Source organism: Pseudophryne corroboree, chromosome 3 (genome assembly GCF_028390025.1).
Source record: "Pseudophryne corroboree isolate aPseCor3 chromosome 3, aPseCor3.hap2, whole genome shotgun sequence".
Taxonomy (NCBI): Eukaryota; Metazoa; Chordata; class Amphibia; order Anura; family Myobatrachidae; genus Pseudophryne; species Pseudophryne corroboree.
The window spans coordinates 498,067,048-498,092,671 of NC_086446.1; the positions used below are offsets into that span (position 1 = coordinate 498,067,048).

The 25,624-nt window shown below is 40.7% G+C and overlaps 1 long non-coding RNA gene and 2 pseudogenes across 1 annotated transcript; 1 reads left to right on the plus strand and 2 right to left on the minus strand.

The window, feature by feature from the left end:
- Positions 1-4,385: 4,385 nt before the first annotated feature.
- On the minus strand, positions 4,386-25,624 carry LOC135057945 (uncharacterized). The gene is made up of 3 exons (XR_010244483.1): positions 25,550-25,624; positions 4,885-4,937; positions 4,386-4,796 (listed from the first exon to the last, which is right to left on the minus strand). It is a non-coding gene; the product is annotated as an uncharacterized LOC135057945 (long non-coding RNA).
- Positions 6,951-7,069, minus strand: LOC134894667 (5S ribosomal RNA; annotated as a pseudogene).
- On the plus strand, positions 9,120-9,238 carry LOC134896565 (5S ribosomal RNA; annotated as a pseudogene).

Sequence of the window (25,624 nt, forward strand, 5' to 3'; positions counted from 1 at the left end):
TTACAGCTTGACAAAGGCAACACGCGGCTTGACAAATGTTGTCCGCATTTCTGTTGAAATACTTCCACACCGAAGAGCTGATTTTTTGGGTATTTTCACCAGGCATGTCAACGGCCATATTCCTCCCACGGACAACAGGTGTCTCCCCGGGTGCCTGACTTAAACAAACCACCTCACCATCAGAATCCTCCTTGTCAACTTCCTCCCCAGCGCCAGCAACACCCATATCCTCCTCATCCTGGTGTACTTCAACACTGACATCTTCAATCTGACTATCAGGAACTGGACTGCGGGTGCTCCTTCCAGCACTTGCAGGGGGCGTGCAAATGGTGGAAGGCGCATGCTCTTCACGTCCAGTGTTGGGAAGGTCAGGCATCGCAACCGACACAATTGGACTCTCCTTGTGGATTTGGGATTTCGAAGAACGCACAGTTCTTTGCGGTGCTTTTGCCAGCTTGAGTCTTTTCATTTTTCTAGCAAGAAGCTGAGTGCTTCCATCCTCATGTGAAGCTGAACCACTAGCCATGAACATAGGCCAGGGCCTCAGCCGTTCCTTGCCACTCCGTGTGGTAAATGGCATATTGGCAAGTTTACGCTTCTCCTCCGACAATTTTATTTTAGATTTTGGAGTCCTTTTTTTACTGATATTTGGTGTTTTGGATTTTACATGCTCTGTACTATGACATTGGGCATCGGCCTTGGCATACGATGTTGCTGGCATTTCATCGTCTCGGCCATGACTAGTGGCAGCAGCTTCAGCACGAGGTGGAAGTGGATCTTGATCTTTCCCTAATTTTGGAACCTCAACATTTTTGTTCTCCATATTTTAATAGGCACAACTAAAAGGCACCTCAGGTAAACAATGGAGATGGATGGATACTAGTATACTTATGGATGGACGAGCGACTGCCGACACAGAGGTAGCTACAGCCGTGGACTACCGTACTGTGTCTGCTGCTAATATAGACTGGATGATAATGAGATGAAATCAATATATATATATATATATATATATATATATATATATATATATATATATAATATCACTGGTACTGCAGCCGGACAGGTATATAATATATATTTATTATGTAATGACTGATGACGGACCTGCTGGACACTGTCAGCTCAGCAGCACCGCAGACTGCTACAGTAAGCTACTATAGTAGTATGTATAAAGAAGAAAAAAAAAACCACGGGTAGGTGGTATACAATTATGGATGGACCAGCGACTGCCGACACAGAGGTAGCTACAGCCGTGGACTACCGTACTGTGTCTGCTGCTAATATAGACTGGATGATAATGAGATGAAATCAATATATATATATATATATATATATATATATATAATATCACTAGTACTGCAGCCGGACAGGTATATAATATATATTTATTATGTAATGACTGATGACGGACCTGCTGGACACTGTCAGCTCAGCAGCACCGCAGACTGCTACAGTAAGCTACTATAGTAGTATGTATAAAGAAGAAGAAAAAAACACGGGTAGGTGGTATACAATTATGGATGGACCAGCGACTGCCGACACAGAGGTAGCTACAGCCGTGGACTACCGTACTGTGTCTGCTGCTAATATAGACTGGATGATAATGAGATGAAATCAATATATATATATATATATATAATATCACACTAGTACTGCAGCCGGACAGGTATATAATATATATTTATTATGTAATGACTGATGACGGACCTGCTGGACACTGTCAGCTCAGCAGCACCGCAGACTGCTACAGTAAGCTACTATAGTAGTATGTATAAAGAAGAAAGAAAAGAAAAAAACCATGGGTAGGTGGTATACAATTATGGATGGACCAGCGACTGCCGACACAGAGGTAGCTACAGCCGTGGACTACCGTACTGTGTCTGCTGCTAATATAGACTGGATGATAATGAGATGAAATCAATATATATATATATATAATATCACTAGTACTGCAGCCGGACAGGTATATAATATATATTTATTATGTAATGACTGATGACGGACCTGCTGGACACTGTCAGCTCAGCAGCACCGCAGACTGCTACAGTAAGCTACTATAGTAGTATGTATAAAGAAAGAAAAGAAAAAAACCACGGGTAGGTGGTATACAATTATGGATGGACCAGCGACTGCCGACACAGAGGTAGCTACAGCCGTGGACTACCGTACTGTGTCTGCTGCTAATATAGACTGGATGATAATGAGATGAAATCAATATATATATATATATAATATCACTAGTACTGCAGCCGGACAGGTATATAATAAATATTTATTATGTAATGACTGATGACGGACCTGCTGGACACTGTCAGCTCAGCAGCACCGCAGACTGCTACAGTAAGCTACTATAGTAGTATGTATAAAGAAGAAGAAAGAAAAAAAAACGGGTAGGTGGTATACAATATTATATATATATTATATACAATTATATATATATATTATATATATTAAACTGGTGGTGATTATTAAACTGGTGGTCAGGTCACTGGTCACACTATCAGCAACTTGCAAGTAGTACTCCTAAGCAGACAATCACAATATATATTATACTGGTGGTCAGTGTGGTCACAATGGCAGTGTGGCACTCTGGCAGCAAGTCCTGCTCTCAGACTCTAACTGCTCCCCACTGTCAGTGTCTCCCCCACAAGTCAGATATACATTATACAGTCACACTATCTATCTATCACTTCAGCAAGTAGTAGTACTCCTCCTAAAGTACTCCTCCTAATGCTCCCCAAAATTACTACTGTGTCTCTCTCTACTCTAGTCTCACTCTCTTCTCTATAAACGGAGAGGACGCCAGCCACGTCCTCTCCCTATGAATCTCAATGCACGTGTGAAAATGGTGGCGACGCGCGGCTCCTTATATAGAATCCGAGTCTCGCGATAGAATCCGAGCCTCGCGAGAATCCGACAGCGGGATGATGACGTTCGGGCGCGCTCGGGTTAACCGAGCAAGGCGGGAAGATCCGAGTCGCTCGGCCCCGTGTAAAAAAAACTGAAGTTCGGGCGGGTTCGGATTCCGAGGAACCGAACCCGCTCATCTCTAGTGGAGGGTGTGAGTGAGGGGGAGGAGGTCGGTCAGGTGGAGGAGGTGAGTGTGAGTAAGGTTAAGGAGGTGGGTGAGGTTGTTGCAGCAGCCTCAAGTGACAGTGATAGTGACAGTCAGAGAGCTCCGCAGCCACACACCACTACTAAAACTGGGCAGAATGTCAAGTTTAGTTATGCAGAAAATGTGGCATTGGTGCGGGAACTGATGAAGTATCAGCGGCAGTTATTTGGGCCTGAGTCCGCCAAGGTGCCAACACGGAAGAAGACGGTGTTGTGGGCGAAAGTTGTTGCTGCTGTCAATAGTGAGGGGGTGGTCAAGCGGACGGAGGACACGTGCCGCAAACGGTACTATGACATAAAGCGACGTGTCAAGTCCAAAATGGCCAAGGAGGTGAAGTCGGCTAGAAAAACCGGTGGTGGGCAGCCCTATATTGCAAGATATCTGGAGTATGAGGAGCCCATGTGGAGTGTAATACCTCCTGAAGTAGTCTCTGCAACCCATGTCCGGGATTCAGATAGGCCCAGGAAGAATGGTGAGCATGTGTATTTGCATTAACAATCTATGGTTTTTTTTTTTTTTTTTTTCAAATGTGTGTCATGTGACGTTGCATATTATGTCAGCAAATACCTTGTTTTTGGTAATGTTTTCTACAAAAGCCAATGTAACATCTTACTTTATTGTATGTCATGTGGGGGTTTTTTTGGACCAATTTCCATGTGTAGTTTGGACTTGGTGTGTCATTGAATTGTCCAGCAATAATGTATTCCTTTTGCACATGTTTAATTTTTTAATTTGGACTAGTTTTTATATTTAGGTTATCCTAAAAAGTAGTGGAAAGTGGTTTGGAAACCACTTACATGTGTAATGTCATTATTACTGAATGTAATATTTTTTTTTAAAAACCCACTATTTGTTTGTTCAGTTTGAGGCTGCATTTGTAGCCTGACACAACACTGCTTTTTATTTTTATTTTTTTTGGGTGTTTTTTTTTTTTTTTGGTTGGCTCATATAGTGGTAATGTGTGTTTGGAGTACCACATCACAGAGCAATTTCTGTAGTGCATATGTAATATTTTTCCTTTCATTTCAAAATGAAGATGTGTGTGTTTTGGGTTGTTAGTGTATGTATTTTGACTTGTGTCCTATGTCTGTGTCCTGTACATGTTTTCCTGTGTTGCACTTTCCATAGTGCATATGGCTATTGGACAGTGTTTATTGTTGTATGTAGTTGTTTTTTGGAAACCAGTTCTTATGTTTTTATTCCTAAAAAAACAAGCATTTTTTAAATAATTAATGTTTATAAGCATAATGGGTGGATGTATCAACAATAGCATGAAAACATTATTTTTTATTTTGGTTTTACAGTGTTGGAAAAAAGCAGTACTGGTCGTCCTACAGTAACTCCCATGACATCTGATGATGATGACGCTGCGGAAGCAGGTAAAGTGTCCATTGTAGTATAGGGTATGTTTGTAAAGGAATGGCCATAACAAAATTTCACTTTTAATACTAGGTCCATCAAAAGAAGTCTGGAGCAGCAGAAGTCGGACTTCTGTAACACACCACCAAAAAAAAACATGTGGCAGCAAAGAAAGCAAGGTCTGATGTCCAGGGCCAACCACAGCAGGCTACCCCGCCACGAAGATTATCGACAGTATGTTCGGTCCCCCCACTCCAAATTTTGGACACACCTCCAAGACGTGAACCACACTCCCCTCATCTTGATTGTGAGTATCAAACTGAAATACAAGTAATACATTTCTGATCGTAATCAAACTTTCACTTAAACGCATTAAGTCAAAACACATCAAAATATGATATACTTACCGAAGCCAAAAAAACATGAAATGGAATCCTAGCAAAATGGCCTTGTCCACATCCTGTAAATATATGTATGTCCACTTCAGCCATACAGTAGCACATTGTGTGTAAGATACTGCAACAGAAACTCATGTGTAATGTTGTGAAAGAGTAAGGTTGTTTTACAATTTTTCACATGTGTGTTTGACCTAACATTGGCAAATACATATAAAAACATTCCTATGTTTGTTTTTGAAAAACTATAAGGTAACACATTATGGATTACAATTAGTTTTTATGGTGGAGTATGTATGATCTACAATAAAAATAATGTGTTTGCTTTCACAATGAAGTAACCAGACACATTAGCCACAAACAGCCATATGTATGTATTTACGTTATGAGTGATGATGTTGCTAGGCAGGATATGTGAAAGCACCAGTCAATGACGTGTTCCATGTTTAGTGTTTTTTTTTTTATTTTTCAAACATATGGATAACTAACAGATTTTTTTTTACAATTACAGCTTCTAGTCCTGGTAACAGTATCCCTCCGCAACAACAGCAATACAGTGACATGGATGAGACAATCATGTTAGAAATGCAGCCATTAAGCAAAGGAATGAGCCCCCCAGCACCTGTGAGTACACCACCACAGCAAAGCACTCCACCACCTCAACACAGCCCAACAACACCAGTAACACAAGGCCCTGATCACGTGTTTTGGAGCATTTGGGCTAGACAGCAGGCCACTAATGAAGATTGCTTGCGTAGGCAGGCACAAATGTTTGCAAGCCTACCATGTCACCTCAGAAGATTAAACAGAAATATGAGTAGACAAAATGAACAAACCACGAGAATTGCCAATACCATGGAACTCATGCGTGCAGACATTACACAGGTCATGGCCAACTTACAGCGCATAATGGAAGAACAGCACAGACTAATGGAAGAACAGCACAGACAACAGCAAAGCTATATGAACGTTTTTCAAAACAATCAAAAGATAAATGAGAATGTATTCCGAATTGTAGACAATCAAAATGCTGCTACACGTGAACTCAATGCCACCCTCACTAACCTCAATGAAACACTCAGATCCATGCACCAACAGCAAACAAGCAGCAGTTCTGGTACGACTACTCCAAATATCACGCCAGTGTCATCACCACCAAGATGCTCCACCAGAGCACGCCAACATGACAGTGCTAAAGGCAAAGGACAGGACAAGCAGCCACCAAAATAAAATTAACAAATAAACCTCACATTTTTAAATTCACAGAAGTAAATCAAAATACTTAGTAAGTGTATGTTTGTCAAAATAGATATAACACTTAGTTCCTTGACAATTTGTACAACATCATTAATTATAAGTGGTACAAACAACAGGAAATTAGTACGCACATTTATTTTTTACCATCTTTGAATTTTTTTGGAGGAGGGAAATGTTTGAGCTGCACATACATGTTAGCAGGAAGTAACCAGACCACTTAATTTTTTTCTAATCATTACTCTTTCTAGATTCCAATCAATACATCAAAAGTGGGAGAGGAAAAGAAGGCTCTTGTGTGGGCGCACTCTTAGTTAATTGAAATTAATTTAATTAGTAGTTAATTGTTCATGAAAAGTAATAAAATGTAACTTTTATTAGATATACATTAAGATAAATTTCACGTGATTACCTATAGGATCCAAAAAAAGAGAATGTAGTTCAAATAAGTATTAAATTGAAAAATAAAGGAATGTTCTGGTCCTGTCTCACAGAGTGTGATAGGAAAGGCTGTAGACACTTCAATGTTCTACACCCATTTCAGCCCGACCAGTACAGAGAATCTGTATTGATAAGACCAACATTTGGTCAATTGTCAAATGTATCAGTGTTGGACAGGTCCGGCGGTAAATGGTGAGACATTAGCCACTTCCTACCGGTCACCAACCAAATGCACAGGTATAATGTATTTATAAACGACTCAGAGGGTCAAGAGCGACTATTTAGACAAAATATGCAATCATTGAATGAAAATATAATAAGAAGGATAGAAACAAGTGGTGATACTGCTGTTGGCGTCAGATAACACACATCATAAAGATGAAAGGCTACTACACTGGGTATTCCCTGTGAGTCTCCTCCTCAGGTACTAACCCAGCCCAACACTGTTTAGCTTCCAAGATCGGACGAGATCGGGCACTGGCAGTGTGGTATGGTAGTAGACAGATCGGTTGAACGCCAATGAGAGTGCACCTATATAAGGAAGAAATGTGTCAGTTGGTCACAAAAGATGTGGATCTGCTTTCTACGTTAGGCTGGATGCAACAAATCCCACACTGGTGGTATTGTGCACCCTGGATCGTAGATGAGAGTCCACAGAAATAAGAGCAGAAATTAGAGTTGAAATCATCAACAATTCTGTACAATATGTCCTGGTAGCAAGCATTTACTGACATCAAGCATATGCACAAGCATGATTCATGCTGAGTATAAACATTGGTAATACTGTGAATAATTTCTGTACCAAAAAAATATATAAGGAAACCAGAGATGTAAAAATCAATATATATATATATATATATATATATATATATATACACACACACGCTGATGTGAGGACTGAATGTCAGATCGCTGGATTGGCTAAATCTGACTCAGGATAGAGGTTTGCACAAAGAAATGGGGGTAGAAATCATCACCAATTCTGTGCAGTATGTCCTGGTAGCAAGTATTTACTGACATCAAGCACATGCATAAACATAATTCATACTGAGTATAGACATTGATGATACTGTGAATTATTTCTGTGCCAATAAGAATGAGAAAAACAAAAAAGGATTTTTTTCTTAAAACATTTATATGTATATACGCTGATGTGAGGACTAAGTGTCAGATCTCTGGAATGACTAAATCTGACTCAGGGTAGGGGTTTACACAAAATTCCTGGTTATAGGAAAAAGCCAATAATAGCCTGGGATGCTGGTTGAAGTGACCCCCTAGCTAGTAAATGCATGCAAGTAATTAAACTTACACCAAGAAAATGATAAACATATGTATCACAGTATAATAGATAGTATCTTATTCCATTTATCAGTAAGCAGAAATATGCTGGTGGCAATATCATGAATTGTGGTTTGTTAAAGACGCTCAAAGTGCCCACACAGGCAATGCCAAATTACATAACCTGTGTGGAATCAGCAGCAAAATATCTCTCAATTGTCGTGGCTGGTGCCGGTGGACCCGCTGGCTGGGAGGCCAGCGGGTCCACCGGCACCAGTCACGACAATTGAGGGATATTTTGCTGCTGATTCCACACAGGTTATGTAATTTGGCATTGCCTGTGTGGGCACTTTGAGCGTCTTTAACAAACCACAATTCATGATATTGCCACCAGCATATTTCTGCTTACTGATAAATGGAATAAGATACTATCTATTATACTGTGATACATATGTTTATCATTTCCTTGGTGTAAGTTTAATTACTTGCATGCATTTACTAGCTAGGGGGTCACTTCAACCAGCTTCCCAGGCTATTATTGGCTTTTTCCTATAACCAGGAATTTTGTGTAAACCCCTACCCTGAGTCAGATTTAGTCATTCCAGAGATCTGACACTTAGTCCTCACATCAGCGTATATACATATAAATGTTTTTAGAAAAAAATCCTTTTTTGTTTTTCTCATTCTTATTGGCACGGAAATAATTCACAGTATCATCAATGTCTATACTCCGTATGAATTATGTTTATGCATGTGCTTGATGTCAGTAAATACTTGCTACCAGGACATACTGCACAGAATTGGTGATGATTTCTACCCCCATTTCTTTGTGCAAACCTCTATCCTGAGTCAGATTTAGCCAATCCAGCGATCTGACATTCAGTCCTCACATCAGCGTGTGTATATATATATATATATATATATATATATATATATTGATTTTTACATCTCTGGTTTCCTTATATATTTTTTTGGTACAGAAATTATTCACAGTATTACCAATGTTTATACTCAGCATGAATCATGCTTGTGCATATGCTTGATGTCAGTAAATGCTTGCTACCAGGACATATTGTACAGAATTGTTGATGATTTCAACTCTTATTTCTGCTCTTATTTCTGTGGACTCTCATCTACGATCCAGGGTGCACAATACCACCAGTGTGGGATTTGTTGCATCCAGCCTAACGTAGAAAGCAGATCCACATCTTTTGTGACCAACTGCCACATTTCTTCCTTATATAGGTGCACTCTCATTGGCGTCCAACCGATCTGTCTACTACCATACCACACCTCCAGTGCCCGATCTCGTCCGATCTTGGAAGCTAAACAGTGTTGGGCTGGGTTAGTACCTGAGGAGGAGACTCACAGGGAATACCCAGTGTAGTAGCCTTTCATCTTTATGATGTGCGTTATCTGATGCCAACAGCAGTATCACCACTTGTTTCTATCCTTCTTATTATATTTTCATTCAATGATTGCATATTTTGTCTAAATAATCGCTCTTGACCCTCTGAGTCGTTTATAAATACATTATACCTGTGCATTTGGTTGGTGACCGGTAGGAAGTGGCTAATGTTTCACCATTTACTGCCGGACCTGTCCAACACTGATACATTTGACAATTGACCACATGTTGGTCTTTTCAATACAGATTCTCTGTACTGGTCGGGCTGAAATGGGTGTAGAACATTGAAGTGTCTACAGCCTTTCCTATCACACTCTGTGAGACAGGACCAGAACATTCCTTTATTTTTCAATGTAATACTTATTTTAACTACATTCTCTTTTTTTTGGATCCTATAGGTCAGGGCTGGCCAAACCAGTCCTCGAGATCTACCAACAGGTCATGTTTTCCAGGCCTCCTGGAGATCTGTAGAATTGTCAGTTAGGAATGAATGCAGCACATCTTAATTAGTAATGACTACACCTGTGTACTAGTTAGGTGGTCTGGAAAATGTGAACTGTTGGTAGATCTCGAGGACTGGTTTGGCCAGCCCTGCTATAGGTAATCACGAGAAATTTATCTTAATGTATATCTAATAAAAGTTACATTTTATTACTTTTCATGAACAATTAACTACTAATTAAATTAATTTCAATTAACTAAGAGTGCGCCCACACAAGAGCCTTCTTTTCCTCTCCCACTTTTGACGTATGCTCTCTCTGGCTCTGGGCGCACCACCAAACTCTACATAGATTTGATAACCTATCCAATTAATCTTTATTGTCCGAATTTTGGTTTTTCCAATTTGACCTTTGACATAGAGACCAGATTCCAATCAATCTCAGATCCTGCAGACACAATAATTGGCAGACAGACAGAATGTCTTTAGCAGGAAGTAACCAGACCACTTGATTTTTTTCTAATCATTACTCTTTCTAGATTCCAATCAATCTCAGATCCTGCAGACACAATAATTGGCAGCCAGGCATAATCATCCATGACCAATGCAACTTACAATGTGAATTAAAACTGGTTTACATTTCTTCTGTAGACGACTTTACAAGAAAAACACAATAGAGTTGTGTAAAAGTGTCCTAATATGTTTGTGTAAATTTTTACATTTTAATAACCAAAATGAATGACATTATTGTTCTGCATGTTTGTGTGTGTAAAAAATGAGTAATCATATTTAAAAACCTGAGGCACAACCCACAAAATGAAAGAGATTTTAACTTTTAACACTAATGTGTTTAATAATAGACATATGTCGAAAATGTGTATTGACTTTTAAAAATCCAAATTTACTCCAGCAAACATAAGGCAATAAATTATTTTGGATGAGACAAGTTTGTGTCCCTTTTATAGGCATGATAAGTCAGGTGGGAATGATTTGTAAGTGTCAACACATGTACACACGGCTGAAAAAAGCAGGTCTATTTTTTTGCCGCTTTTTTTAACGATTCGCAAAAAAATACGACCGCAATTGAGCACTCAGAGACTAACACCCAATTACGAATGAATAGTGAATACCCGTGTTGTATGAAATAACAGCCGCGTTTGACCGATGGTCTATTCATTCGTATTTCTGAACTTTGTCATTCAAACAATTACGAATAGTCCAAACACTGCCGAGATTGGTGCTTAGTGAATTCCCGTGTTGGGACTTAGAAAAAAAAAACACAAATCGGACAAACTCGATTTTTTAGTAAATATTGGCCCTGGAATGGCCTTTTAATTTAGATAAGACAGTTATGTAAAATAGAGAACTCTAAAGAGCAATATCTCAGACAAACATGAATGCCTGCACTCTAGGTAGATGAACATGTTCTGTTTCTTAAGCATGGGATGTTGTCTGTTTTCTTAACACAACATAATATTCCACAGAGATCACTTAAGGCACTTAAAACTCTTAAGTGCAAAGCACTGCATCCCTTTAGATTCCACAAGGGGTTAATAACACTGAAAGGAAAGATGTTGTTAATTAAATACACAAGACAACAATGTTTCCATCTAGTTAAGCTAATTGCTGCTCTGTCATTTACAAAAATTTTCTAACTCAATCGATCGCTGTCTCCCTCTGCTTTTGACCAGTCAATATAGCAATAACTTGTGTATAGCTTCAAAAACTAATTAGAAAGATTAATAAATGGATATTTGAAAACCATCAGAGATTCATGTAATTTGTGGAAAAGCTTAATTTTGAAACACAGGCAAATGGTAATTGTACCCTAATAGACTTGCTCACTTGCAGAGTGCAGGCCAACACATCGACAAGACCCATATGTGTATTACTGAAGGTTATTAATGAAGGTAAACGCTGAATTAAAGGTGTACAGTACATTTAGTGCTCCACTAGATCCCAACTGCTTCGCAATACTTGTATGAAAATTACACTGCGGTATGACCTACAGTGTCACAATACTTGGATAAAATTGGGGTACTACCTACAGTGTCACGATCTGTGTACATACCTCCCAACATGACCCTCTCCAGGAGGGACAGAATGCTCTGCTCCTGTTCTTCCCTCTTAATTTATGATTGCTATCACTTGTGCTGAAACACCTTTCGTATCCATTAACCTGTTCAAAACAAGTGGCGTCAATCATAAATTAAGAGAAAAGTCCAGAAGCAGATCATTGTGTCCCTCCTGGAGGGTCATCTTGGGAGGTATGCATGTATGATTATTACACTGGTCTGACCGGCAGTGTCACATAAAAATAATAGTATAGTACACTGGGGTATAGTACAGAAAGTGTAGGTGTATATATATATATATATATATTTTATTATTATTATAGTTTTAGCTTTTATTTTTGTTACACTGGGGCAGAGCAGCTCTAGATTGACAGAGCACCCCTGGGCAGATAAAGCAGCCCCTTGTCGGACACGGCAACCCCTTTATGAATGGACAGAGTACCCCTGGAGGACACAGAGCCCCTTTATGGACGGAAAGAGCACCCCAGGAGGACACAGAGCCCCTTTATGGACAGAAAGAGCACCCCAGGAGGACACAGAGCCCCTTTATGAACAGAGCACCCCCTGAAGGACATAGCAGCCCCTTGATGAACTGACAGAGCACCCTAAATTGACAAAGCACCCCTGGACGGACACAGCAGCCCCTTGATGAACTGACAGAGCACCCTAAATTGACAAAGCACCCCTGGACGGACACAGCAGCCCCTTGATGAACTGACAGAGCACCCTAAATTGACAGAGCACCCCTGGACGGACACAGCAGCCCCTTGATGAACTGACAGAGCACCCTAAATTGACAAAGCACCCCTGGACGGACACAGCAACCCCTTGTCGGACACAGCATCCACTTTATGGACGGACGCTCTATCTCTGGATGGACACACAGCTCCTTGTCGGACACAGCAGCCCCTTGATGGACAACACAGCAACCCTTTATGTACAACAAAACATCCCTGTGGACGGACCACCTGCATTGGTATTTTTTTTTAAATAATTTTTTTAGATTTGATTTTGTTTACACTGGGGCAAAGCACCCCTAGATTGACAGAGCACCCTTGGACAGACACAGCAGCCACTTGTTGGACACAGCAGCCCCTTGATGGACAACAACACAGTACCCCTGGGGACTGACCACCTGCAGTGTCACAATACGTGTATGATACACTACGGTGTGACCGGCAGTGTCACAGAAAAATAATAGTATAGTACACTGGCATATAGCACAAGTAAACAATATATATATATTTTGCTTTTATTTTGTTCACACTGGGGCAGAGAACCCCTAGATTGACTGCACACCCCTGGATGAACACAGCAGCCTCTTTATGGACAGACACAGCATGGCACCCCTGGAGGATACAGCAGCTCCATTATGGATGGACAGAGCTGCCCTGGAGGACACAGCACGGACAGAGCACCCCTGGAGGACACAGCAACACCTTTATGGATGGACAGAGCTGCCCTGGAGGACAGAGCAGCCCCTTTATGGATGGACACAGCATGGACAGAGCACCCCTGGAATACACAGCAGCCCCTTTATGGATGGACAGAGCTGCCCTGGAGGTAACAGCAGCCCCTTTATGGACGGACACAGCATGGACAGAGCACCCCTGGAATACACAGCAGCCCCTTTATGGATGGACAGAGCTGCCCTGGAGGAAACAGCAGCCCCTTTATGGACGGACACAGCATGGACAGAGCACCCCTGGAATACACAGCAGCCCCTTTATGGACAGACAGAGCACCCCCTTATGGACTGACAGAGCACCTCTGTCTGGATACAGTAGCCCCAGCCCCTTGATGGACAACACAACAGCACCCCTGGATGGACAAAGCAGCACCTCTGGATGGACAACACAGCACCCCTGGACAGACACAGCATGGACACATACGCTGATCACCGGGGACTTTTATAGAATCCTAAACCCATGAGAATCCAACATTGGGAGGATGACGTTTTGCCTCATTTTGGGATCCGAGTCAAGCAGAAAAACCTGAGCCACACTCGGATCCCGGCTAGGAACGTTATGTTCAGGTGGGTCCGGTTCTTGAAGAACTGCAGCCGCTCATCTCTAACTAGAACCATATAAAAATTAAAAATATAAGTAGAGACAAACCAACATGACATGGAAAATGAAAGCTGTTAAAAATTAGGACAGGCTGTATTTAATTCAAGTATATTTACTAAATAAGGATGTCTGCTTCACAAATGACATTACCAAAAGAAGTAGAGTACATCCAACAGAGGCAGATTCTGGGTCAATTGCCTGTCTTCTGTTGGTTCCTAATTGTATCACCTGACGCCAACAAGCTATCAGCAGTGGCTGTGGCAGATTCAGTAAGTATTCTAGATGTATCAAAAAGGAAAATGGTTTCTGGAGCTGCACATTTTTGGAGATAATAGAAAAGGACAGTTACAGTTGTGTTAAATTTGTAACTGACACTGTCAGACATCCAAGCAAATTTACTACTCATTATTTTATTCTCTTCAACTGAAAAAGTGTGATAATCTTCTAAGTAATTAACGCTGAGTAGTCAGAAAAGTATGTAGAGTTTAATTGCTGCAATATAGTCCTCCTCATCTGTATTAAAGACAACATTGTAATGTAAATCTTTACTAGATCACCAAAAAAGGAAGGAAACCATTTGTTTGATCTACGAAAAGCAAAAAAAAAAGTAGTTTTATTCATTCTTTTTATTTGGCTGCCCCAAGTACCTATGTTGGCTTCATCATAGGACCACTCATATCTATGTACAAACTCACAATATTATTAATTATTGGCATATCCAAATGATATAGTGCTTCGGGTTTATCTCTGATTTCTTTAATAAACACCATTCGCTGCATGGATTTTCAACTGTCTCCTGCAGCAACCATGAAGCTAAAAATCACTTAACTCATTTTGACAAACAGGCGTTTTACATAACTGCCTTGTTAAGAGGAAGAATGTATTTAATCAACACTTAATGGATGGCATAGTGACAATTAAATGGAATATTCCCTAGGCAGAGAAATAAAAGTCTTGTTTTATTTTGTCATTGTACAATTAATTAGCTACTGATCACATTTATTATTGTACCTTATCGAGCTACAATATTAATTGTCACAGAATGTAATTCCGTGTTTAATTTACACATGGGAGCCAGGCACAGGTTTGGAAGAAATGATGCTGATGAATTTAGTCATTACACTTTTTAAAGTGAAATGCACCAGCTAATTGAGTTTTGTCTTGATAATTATATTCTTTTATGGAGGTTAAAGTGTAGCTGTCATGCAGTTTTGAAAAAAGATACATTAGGTTACATCCAGACGAGACCATCATTTGTTTTAACTATTTTTTCCCCCCTTTCTATGCTCCTAAATGCCTCTCAATTCCCTTGAATAGGGCTATAAAATAATACAATAAAATAAATATAAGTAGGCTTACCATACTATTCCTTTAAACCGGGACACTTATGAATTACACAGGTTCTGTGCCTAGCTGACTTCAAGTTTTCCTACCTCTATGGGGGCTATTCAAATGTTTGTTCTTTTTCAATATTTAAAGGGCTCCCATCATTGCTATTCAATTATTCTGGTTGCCCTTTAATTATCGCGCTTGATGCGCCTAGTTAGACACAGTTTAGCCGCATAAAGCGGCAAAACCCGTCTGAATATTTGGACGGGACGGGAAAAAGTCCTGTTTGATTATCCAACTTTTCACACATGTCAGCTTGCAGCCTTCGGAGGTGTGAGCTTAAATGTGACTGATGCATGTAATGGGCATCTGATTGGAGCAACATTTGAATAGCTCTCCAACAATTGGGTAGTCCCCTAAGACTGTTTGTTATTACCCAGTTTTGTTTTATCATTGTTTTCAATTGTAAAGCACAACAGAATTTGCTGCGCTATATAAGAAACTGTTAATAAAAAATAAATAAAAAGGCTTGCCTTTCACCTGGTTTTAATTAGCCACAGAACCTGTGTAATCCATCAGTGTACCGTTTTTAAAGGGATAGTATGATAACCCTACTTATGAGAACTCTTTGAGAATACACCAGAGGATTATTTAATTGTTCTTCATCCTGGGTAAGCAACATAATAAAAAGACCTACAGCATGTGTCTAAACTTGAAACAAACACATTGGTATGCAGTATAATACAAGAAAAATTTTTTCAGAAAAAACGTTTGCCAAACTCTGCCTGTTCTTTGTCTTTTCTCTGTTCTTGCAGTTATACCTTAAGCATACCTCCCAACTGTCCCGCATTCAGCGGGATAAACCTGTTTTCCTGGGACTGTTCGCTGTCCCACCTGTGGCTGGCAGTGTCCCGTGGCGGTGGTGGTGGTGGGGGATTAGGGGGAGCGCACACATATCTGCAGCAGAGGAGTAGAATAGATGCTGGCTTCTATTCACAGAGACGGAGGGAGCCTGGGGGCAGCCCAGCATCTCGTAGAGTGCTGTGCACGCCCCCAATGTGACGCGATCGAGAGGATACCATGAGGCTCCACGCCCTTTCCCAAAGCTTTGCCCCCTTTCGGATGTGCGGAAGCCTTTGGCGACGGAAGGGCTCCACATTCCTAATGTATAAAGTAGGGAGGTATGCCTTAAGCATAATGAAAATTGGACTGTTTTTTGTAGGCAGTTCTAATCTTATGTGATCCAGTAAGGAGGGGGGGGGGGGAGATCTCCATATTAGTACTGTGGATGGCCTCCCTCTCCTCCCTGGTGTCTCATCTCCTTCCTGGGGCGTCGGTATTCAGACTACCGGGATACCGACAGCCGGGATCCTGACCGGATCCCATTTAAGCAGTTAATTAATTTAACCGTTTAATTATGTTGAATATTGAATGCTCACTTCTATATAATTGAATTTACAGTAGTTGCAGTAGGAGTTAGCAATATTCAACATAGCCAAAGTGTTAACAAATTAGCCACTGATGATAAAATAACTATGGAAGCAAAGACAAACAAATGCACAGTCATTTAGAAATACACCTGACAACTCCAGCAGAGTATCCACTAATCATGGATTTGCCTGTCTATCCTGTCTGGCTATCAGAGCTGGCCTTAGGCATAGGCAAACTAGGCAGTTGCCTAGGGCATTTGAAATGCCTAGGTGCACAATGAGCTTCTGCTGATTAAAATTATATGCAGCATGCCTATAGTCTGTATGTTTTAATCTGTTAATATACTGTCTATGTTGATTTCTATTTGTTTACTCATATCTCAACGATCCTGTAATAAAGACATAGCATATTTATTTATTACTAGTTATTTATATAGCGCACACATATTCCGCAGCACTTTACAGAGAATATTTTGGCCATTCACATCAGTGGAGCTTACAATCTATATTCCCTATTTCATATACACGCAGTCACATTCACGCTAGGAGTTAATTTTGTTGGGAGCCAATTAAACTACCAGTATATTTTTGGATTGTGGGAGGAAACCGGAGGAAACATGGGGAGAATATACAAACTCCACACAGTCAGAGCCATGGTGGGAATTGAACCCATGACTGCAGTGCTGTGAGGCAGTAATGCTAACCATTACACCATCCGTACTGCCCTATATTGATAACTACTTAATAAGGACAGTGAGAATTAGAGACATGAGGTCCTATGAATATGCAAAGTCTTTCAGACCAATTTAGGTCTCATTAATACAAGCATTGCTTGTACTGGTGTGGCAAGATACGAATGTAGTGCTGTTGGTGTCTGCATTCTCCTGCCAATCTATCATTGATATAAATTAAACCAGAACATTCCTTTACCAAGTAATAATCCTCATTAATGCATAGCAAATCTGTTTCTTCCGGTTGTTGGATACAATTTGATATTATGTGAAGCCACTTTCAATAATGCAATGCAATATTTACCTTTATCCTTATTTATTGTTAAGCAAATAAGAGTGTGCCCACACAAGAGTCTTCTTTCTCTCTTGAAAAATATGCTCCAGATATACCCCTGACTCCGGGCGCATCACCAGTGCTATATATACGGAGATCACTCTCCCAATATATTGATCCGATTTTGGTCTTAAACAATTATAATATAAAAACTCATTCAAAGACTTGTGCAGAATCACAAACCTCTAATAGATATATATGTTAGTATGACAGGAAAGGCTCTAAATCACCTCACTGCATGTCACTGATTACTAGTTAACTTGTGTAACCAATCCAGGGTGAATCGTATACTTTGCCTGTAACTGCTAGGGTATAAATACTATAGTAGGGTGCAGAACCGACCCTATGCATAGGCAAACTAGGTAAACGCCTAGGGCATTTGGAATGCCTAGGGGCACAATGAGCTTCTGATGATTAAAATTATATGCAGCATGCCTATATTCTGTGTGTGATTGCTGCATTAATGTTCAGCATATGTGTAAGGGACATTATGCGTGTCATTATGTGTATAAGGGCATTAATAATGTGCGGCACATGTGTAAGGAGCATTATGTGTACAATGGCATTAATAAAGGTTGGCATAATGTGGTAAGGCTGGCATAATGTGGTAAGGCACATTATGTTCATAAAGACATTTATAATGTGTGTCATATGTGTAAGGGGCATTACTGTGTGGTACTATGTGCATAAAGGCATTACTAATAATGTGTATAATTTGCTCTACTGTGTATACGAAATGTATAGAAAGGGCACTACTGTGTGGTCTAATGTGAATTAAGAGCAATATGGTGTGGTGTAATGTGAATAAGGGGCAATTCAGTGTGATGTAATGTGAATAAGGGGCGCTACTGTGCAGAGTAACGTATATAACGTATATAAAGTAAAGTGGTTCTACTGTGTGATGTAATGTGAATAAGGGACACTATGGTATGATAAAATGTATATAAAGTTGCACTACTGTGTGGCGTAATTTGAATTGGGGGTACTATTGTGTGACCATGCACCTTCCCAGCAAGAACACGTCCTTTTTTGGGTTTTGTGCTGAATATGCGCACTGTTCCTAATTAAAATATAAGGGGTAGGAGCACAAAAATGAGGACTGCTATGGGTGAGGAGTGATGGTGCTGGAAAGGGGTGTAGGGTCAGAGGTGGAACTAGCAGCGGCTCTAAGGGCCACCAGCCAAAATCTTACCTAGGGCATCATATTGGTTAGGGCTGGCTCTGCTGGCTAGTAATAACAAAGATCCCTGGTGGCATTCACATTAATTTCAACATGCTGGAAACCTAACTGAAATATATGGCAACATTAAAATGAATTTTAAAAATTCAGCTTTTTAAACATTGCTTGTGAACTTGTAGGCAAGATGCTGGACCAGTATGTACAGTAAGAGGGAGGGAGAAAGTAATCTATTGCTAGTAATAAATAATTTTATTGTTTAATCGTTAACATGGAATACCAAAGTTACTCTATACCAATTAATAATAGTGAATTACAGAAACATAATATCAAAAATGTAAGAATAAGTGATGTGTTTTAGCAACCTAGACAACACATAATGTATATGTTAAAATACTGCTTATGTGCTCCTTCTTACCTGCATCCAAATATTGTTACATGTTGGTACAACTGTGCTGGATTAAACCCTGTGGATTGTAATGGGCTAACAACTTAATTTATTATATAACATTGGCCACTTCTCATGGAAGACGAAACTTTAAATGATATTCTAGATACAAAACCAAGAGTCATTTTCAGAAAAGCACCAAATCTGAAGCAAAAATTGGTGCATAGCCACCTACAACCAACCAAGATGACACAAACATACATCAATCAATCCAAACCCAAAACAGGTTTTTACTACTGTGGGACATGCCTAGGATGTAGAAACGGGGGACCTCAAAGCACCAAACCAGTAAATAGTTTCAGTTCCACCAACACACATAAAGTTTACAATATTAAGGACAGATTAACATGTAACAGTAAAGGTGTCATTTATATACTAGAATGTGGGTGCAAAAAACAATATATAGGACAAACTATACGCCCACTGAAAACCAGAATAAGTGAACACATTCGCAACATCAAAAGGGGATTGGAGGAACACAATCTTTCAAAACACTTTAAAGATCACCACGGTAGCGATTCCCGGTCATTAAAATTTATAGGGATACAAGAGGTACACCCAAATTGGAGGGGAGGTGACTTTATTGAAAAGATCAATAGAGTAGAATTGAGGTGGATGTACAAAATGAAGACACTGGCCCCTTTTGGACTAAACAAAGATAACGAAGTCAAATCAGTAATATGTAAAAAATGAGTTATTTCTCACCGCTAAGGTAGGATCCCTTAATACTTGACCCATATCCAGAATGGTACCTGCCCAACATAGGTGATGCAGACAGATATAGGGAGACATGTCTTAATGTCCCAGATGTTCACACAAGATACCTCAAACTGACCCCTATATATTTAAATAATGTTAACAGTCGTAATGCATTAATTTTGAATAGATAATAGGTATTAAGGTAGGGATCAGATACACAATTAGGCCTCTTTAGAAAGAATTAGGTGATTATATACACCAGATAGAAAGGAGTTTAGACCAATAGGAGCAGTACATTAGGATCACATGACCGGTTTAGGCATTTCAATCACCCTTTAAAAACCAAAGCCATTTATCAATCAAGCACCCAATTCTCCCAGAGGAAGGCCCAGCAGAGGCTGAAACGTGTTGGAGGCACTACTGATTTTATTCATCTGATTCACACTGATCATCGCTGCACGGAGCATTCAATACTAGAACAGCTGTGAAAGACCCGGTCACGTGACCAGGACATCCGGAGAGCACGCTCGTAACCTAGCAACCGCCGGACGAAGGACGAGGGAGGAAGCCGGTGACGGAGCTCGGCGATCAGTGGGAGAGGACGGCAGGTGAGTGTCCGTACGAGGCAGGGGTCGCCTGGTGAGCAGCTCTGCAGAGCGCCCCCTTGGTTCCCCTTACCTCAGACAGGCTTCACTCTCAAACCGACCGGCGCACGAGGGGCGTCTGAAGCAGGATGCACCACGGGCAGCCGGGGTGAGAGAGGAGAGGCCAGTCCGGAAAAACCCCTTCTGTCTATGCACCTTATGCTGTAAAACTGAACCCTCCACACCGTGAAGACCCAAGCATCTATCCCAGCGCCACTGCAGGATTAACTGTGTGTTAAAAAGACTTTAAAGTGGTACAACTATTATGCGGGACGCCGCATTGAGAAAGGGTGACTTTGAGACACGTTCTATGGACATTTATTGAAGGACATAAGTATTTGAAAAATAAAAAAACTCAGTGCTTAAAGTAACCACATTTGCCACTATTTTCATTATTTCAATACCTATCCGGTTCACCAGTATTACACTATATTGTATATTCTATACAGAACATCTGCAAGGGATACAGTTTAATTTCATATTTGCCTATTTGAAAAGTTATATTATACTTACAATTCAAACAATGAGTGTTTATATAACAAATTAAGTTGTTAGCCCATTACAATCACCATCAGGATTGAGCGCAGCACAATTTTCTATATTTTGTGTATTCTGTGAGGTTGGTCACCTTAAAGTGCAGCAGCTTATTCGAGCCAAAAGGGACTCAGTGCGCAGTTGAGCATATACTTTCCTAAACCCTGTGGATGCCCCTAGGCAGTAAAAATCTCCGGACCCCCCTTGCAAATTATCTCTTAATATCTTTTAATTTTACCAACCAACAATTTTAATAAACCAATTTTATTACACAAAACAAACATTAACAATTATTAATGTAATGAAACAAATTAACATATTATGTTATTAAACAAAAATTATTAGATATCTTAAAACAATATCACACAATATTATTGAACACACTAGCTTACAGAAAGCTTAGTTTCTCAAGACTTCTTGTGCGCACACTCTAGTGGGATAACACTGAATTACTGTAGGTAGTGTGCATGTTGGCCGTTAGATGGAGATGACCGTTAGTAACGTATGTAAGTTGCACCGAAATAGTTTATACAAACTGACTGCTGACAGAAGATGAGCTTTTAAGGAATAAACTCTAATGTGAATCTGATGTCTATGGTTTATGTACTCTAAGTTGTTGCTGGGTACATTACATGAATACAGTATATTCTCTATAGAGTCTTTAATATAACGTTTTCATTTCTTTGAGTTGATTAATTTTTTCTATCATTTGGAAACAATTTAAGAAAGCTTAATTGTACTTTTCTTTCAAGATAAAATCAATATTATTTTGATTAGTTGTTGCAGGGCCCATAGGTCGGTGCCTACTCTGCCTATTTGGGGGTGGTCTTCAGTATGCCGGCGGTCGGGCTCCCGGCGACCAGCATACCGGCGCCGGGAGCCCGACAGCCGGCATACCGACACTTATTCTCCCTCGTGGGGTCCACGACCCCTCTGGAGGGAGAATAAAATAGTGTGGCGCGCGTAGCGCCACCGTGCCTGTAGCGTGGCGAGCGCAGCGAGCCCGCAAGGGGCTCATTTGCGCTCGCTACACTGTCGATAAGCCGGCGGCCGGCCTCCCGGCGCCGGTATGCTGGTCGCCGGGAGGCCGACCGCCGGCAGATCGTAGTGAACCCCTATTTGGTAATCCGGCACAGGATACATACTGTATATATCAAAAGTAATTTTGAATACCAATATTGCATTTATTTATCTGTAATTGTTACTTGCACTTCTTATCCACAGATTGTATATATTATAAATAACATTATAATCTAATTATATGGTTCAGAGGGGAAATGATAGTCCCCTACTAGTTTAAACCACCTGATATGTGATTAATACTGTTTTGTCGGTCTCTACTGTGATCATTTCCACAATAGCTGCATGCAGATTTCAAGTAACCCTGTGGGCTGAGTAGGTTTATCAAGCATGTGCGAGGACCAGTGATTTTACCTATGTGCTGCAGTACTGCAGTCCCCCCAGGTAAAATCCGCCACCCACCTCAGTGACAGTGAAGCCAGATGCAGTCCATCCGTGACTGCACTGGCTTCACTGCGACTGGATGTGACTTCCTATTGTAAGTCACACCTGTCAGTCACAGACACTACAGACAGTCCCATTGGGAGGTCTCCCTCTGGGATTGCCACACCGGGATGCGATAAGCAGAGAGCTGGATTCGCTGCCTGATCATCAGCCCTAGCTGGCTTCTATGTGCTGCAGCCTATGCAGTTCATAGAAGCTGGGGTTTTGCACATGCGCAGTCGCGTCATGGCATCTGAGCATGCATCAGTCCCGGCACCTGCCAGATCTGGTGCTGGGACGGGACCTGAGGCTGGCAGTCTCCTCTCCGGGCATGGGGGTAGCAGCAGCCCTCCTACTACAATTATGTAGGAGCCGCCACTAGTGAGGACAATACATAGTTCGAGGTCTAGGACACGCCATGCATATTGAAAATCTACCAATAGTTGTGGAAGAGTAGGTAGGTATTCGTTATCTACTACTATTTTGGCTTGTGAATAATTATAACATTAATTTGCATGATCCCCTAGTAACAGTGGTAGTTGCAGAGATGGGGCGCAGTCCAAAATTCAAATAGGGAAACCACCCCAAACACTTCCAAACATCACTGGCCAGGAGTCACTGGCAGTTGGTGTGGCTCCCCTATTTGAATTTTGGACTGCAGCCCCAACTATGGAGCCGCCACTGGTTAGTACTGTTCCGAAGAAGAGAGAGCGTTGACCCTGTTCCTCTTCCTGTGGTGTGGCTTTGGTAGGGCTGGGTTTAGTCAGGGCCATCTTAACGTATGGGAGCATTGGGCAACTTCTTGGGACCTTCTAGCATGGCCCCCTGGGCTGTCAGGTCCCGGAGCTTCTTGGGAGACAGGTAGAGAATGCTGCCTGTGTGCTCTAATTGTAAATTACACACAGTCAGAGCGACCAGGCAGCATTCTCTGCCTGCCTACCAGCCTGCAGCTAGACATTGAATGGCTGTTGGCATGCTGCTTGGTGGATGGCTGGTGGAGCGTGCTGATAGCCATTCACTGTATGGAAGCATGTGGAGAGACAGTGTGGGGCCAAAGGAGGGGTAAGTTATGATTTTTCTTTATTATTATTCCTGTGAATGGGTGTGTAGGGCCCCAGTACATTGGTTTGTCCCAAGCCTACAATGTTGTTAAGACAGCCCTGGGTATAGTAAACACTACCCAGCTGGATTGGGTGCCTGTTTTTAGAGGACTAGTTAGCTCTCCTCTTCCTTGATGCTACAGCAGGAAACCCTGGGCTGGTAGCATCAGGCAGTCTGGCAGTCTAAGGAAGCCTGAGCAGATCAAAAGGAGATTCATCTTATCCTAACCTACAAGAGCTAAAAAGCCTCAATATATTGTTATTGGAAAACTGTAGAGGTACTAAATCACCTCCTGCTGGCAATTAACCATTTATTTTATGCAGGTGAAAAGAAAGCAGCTCGGCTTCCACCATGACAAAATATAAATTCATTTGATATAAATGAAATATTATTTCCATCCATGGTCTATAAGTAGGCTCCATTTGACGCTGTCAATTATAATGTTCTCATGTATGAGAATTGTACATTCTTCTATGCAACATATTCATCTACCTCCCAAGCACTCCCTACCTTCTCCACAGGTTTTAAAAATGCCTTATTCTCTCCACAGATTTTTCTATGAATAAAAGCATTATTAGGATTTTCTATGGCATTGTTTTCTCCCGTGCTTATGTGAAAAGTGGTCTGCCTAGGCTAGGTATTGTTAGCTGGTATTATCTGTGTAATGTAAATTCATACTGAACAACCTACCACAATGGATGCATTGTTAGACTTCAAAGTTATCCAGGCTACTTAGGATTTGCAAAGCTTTAGGCCCAATACTGTATCATTAACAATATTTATTTTTATTTTGCAGCTCAAAAACATAGAATAAGAAGCCAATAGAAAGAAAACAGTTTAATTTATTTCAGACTAAATATAATATGAAACTGTATAGGTTTACAAAGTCAGTTGTACGCTACACAAAGCCTGCTGCAAAGGATTCTGGATACAGAATGTCAACTTGACTGATTCACACTGGGTTAAATCGATGAGGCTCAGAAAAGCATTTTGAGCTAAAAGGATTGATTTAGTTTGCTTTTGCATAAAATACATTTTGACCGTTGAAAGCATTATAATGTGGATGCCCACATTCAATGAATATTGTTATCTGTATATATAAATGCAAAACCCCTCACTCACTCATCACTAATTCTCTTACTTCACGATATGTTAGCAAGCTGAAATTTAACATAGGTATTCTTCAGGTGGGAAACAGGAAAACTACGAAATTAGAATTTTAATAAACCTCCCCTAGAGCGATGAACAGATGGTTGAAATAATGACATCATTACCGATGCGTGGCTTGTGTTGCATGAATGATAACACCCAAACTGGACAATCGGATCAAAAATTGGATTGCACCTCCAGTGGGTAGAATTTAATAAACTACAAGAATGGCCCTATCACTTTGTACCGTATCTGCTACAGGTGCTCCTCGGGTAATGCCAAGAACCATGGATTAATATTTACTTACATGAAGACGTCTCAAATTTACATCTCTATAGATTTACCACTCATTTATATTTACAACAATGAAAATCAGAAACTCCCGTGTGAAGAACGGGTAGAACAGCTAGTATACTGTAACAGGGTCAGACGAACAGGTACCATCTCCTGGGGTAGATAGCAGTGTGTGGCATCTGAGAGATCACACAAGTCTGTTGATTTGGTGCAACTCGCCTCAACCAGTTTTATTGTGCAGTAAAACAGAAATAAACATCAAAACAAAATACCTTGCCATCTGGCACTAACTAAACACAGGATAATCTTAACTCTGTAAAAAAAATTACAAGAAGTTTACCAGGCACAGCTTGATGGTTTTCCACAGCAGGTTTCTCTCTCAGAGACTTCATAGTCACTCCTCTTTCTCCTGGCA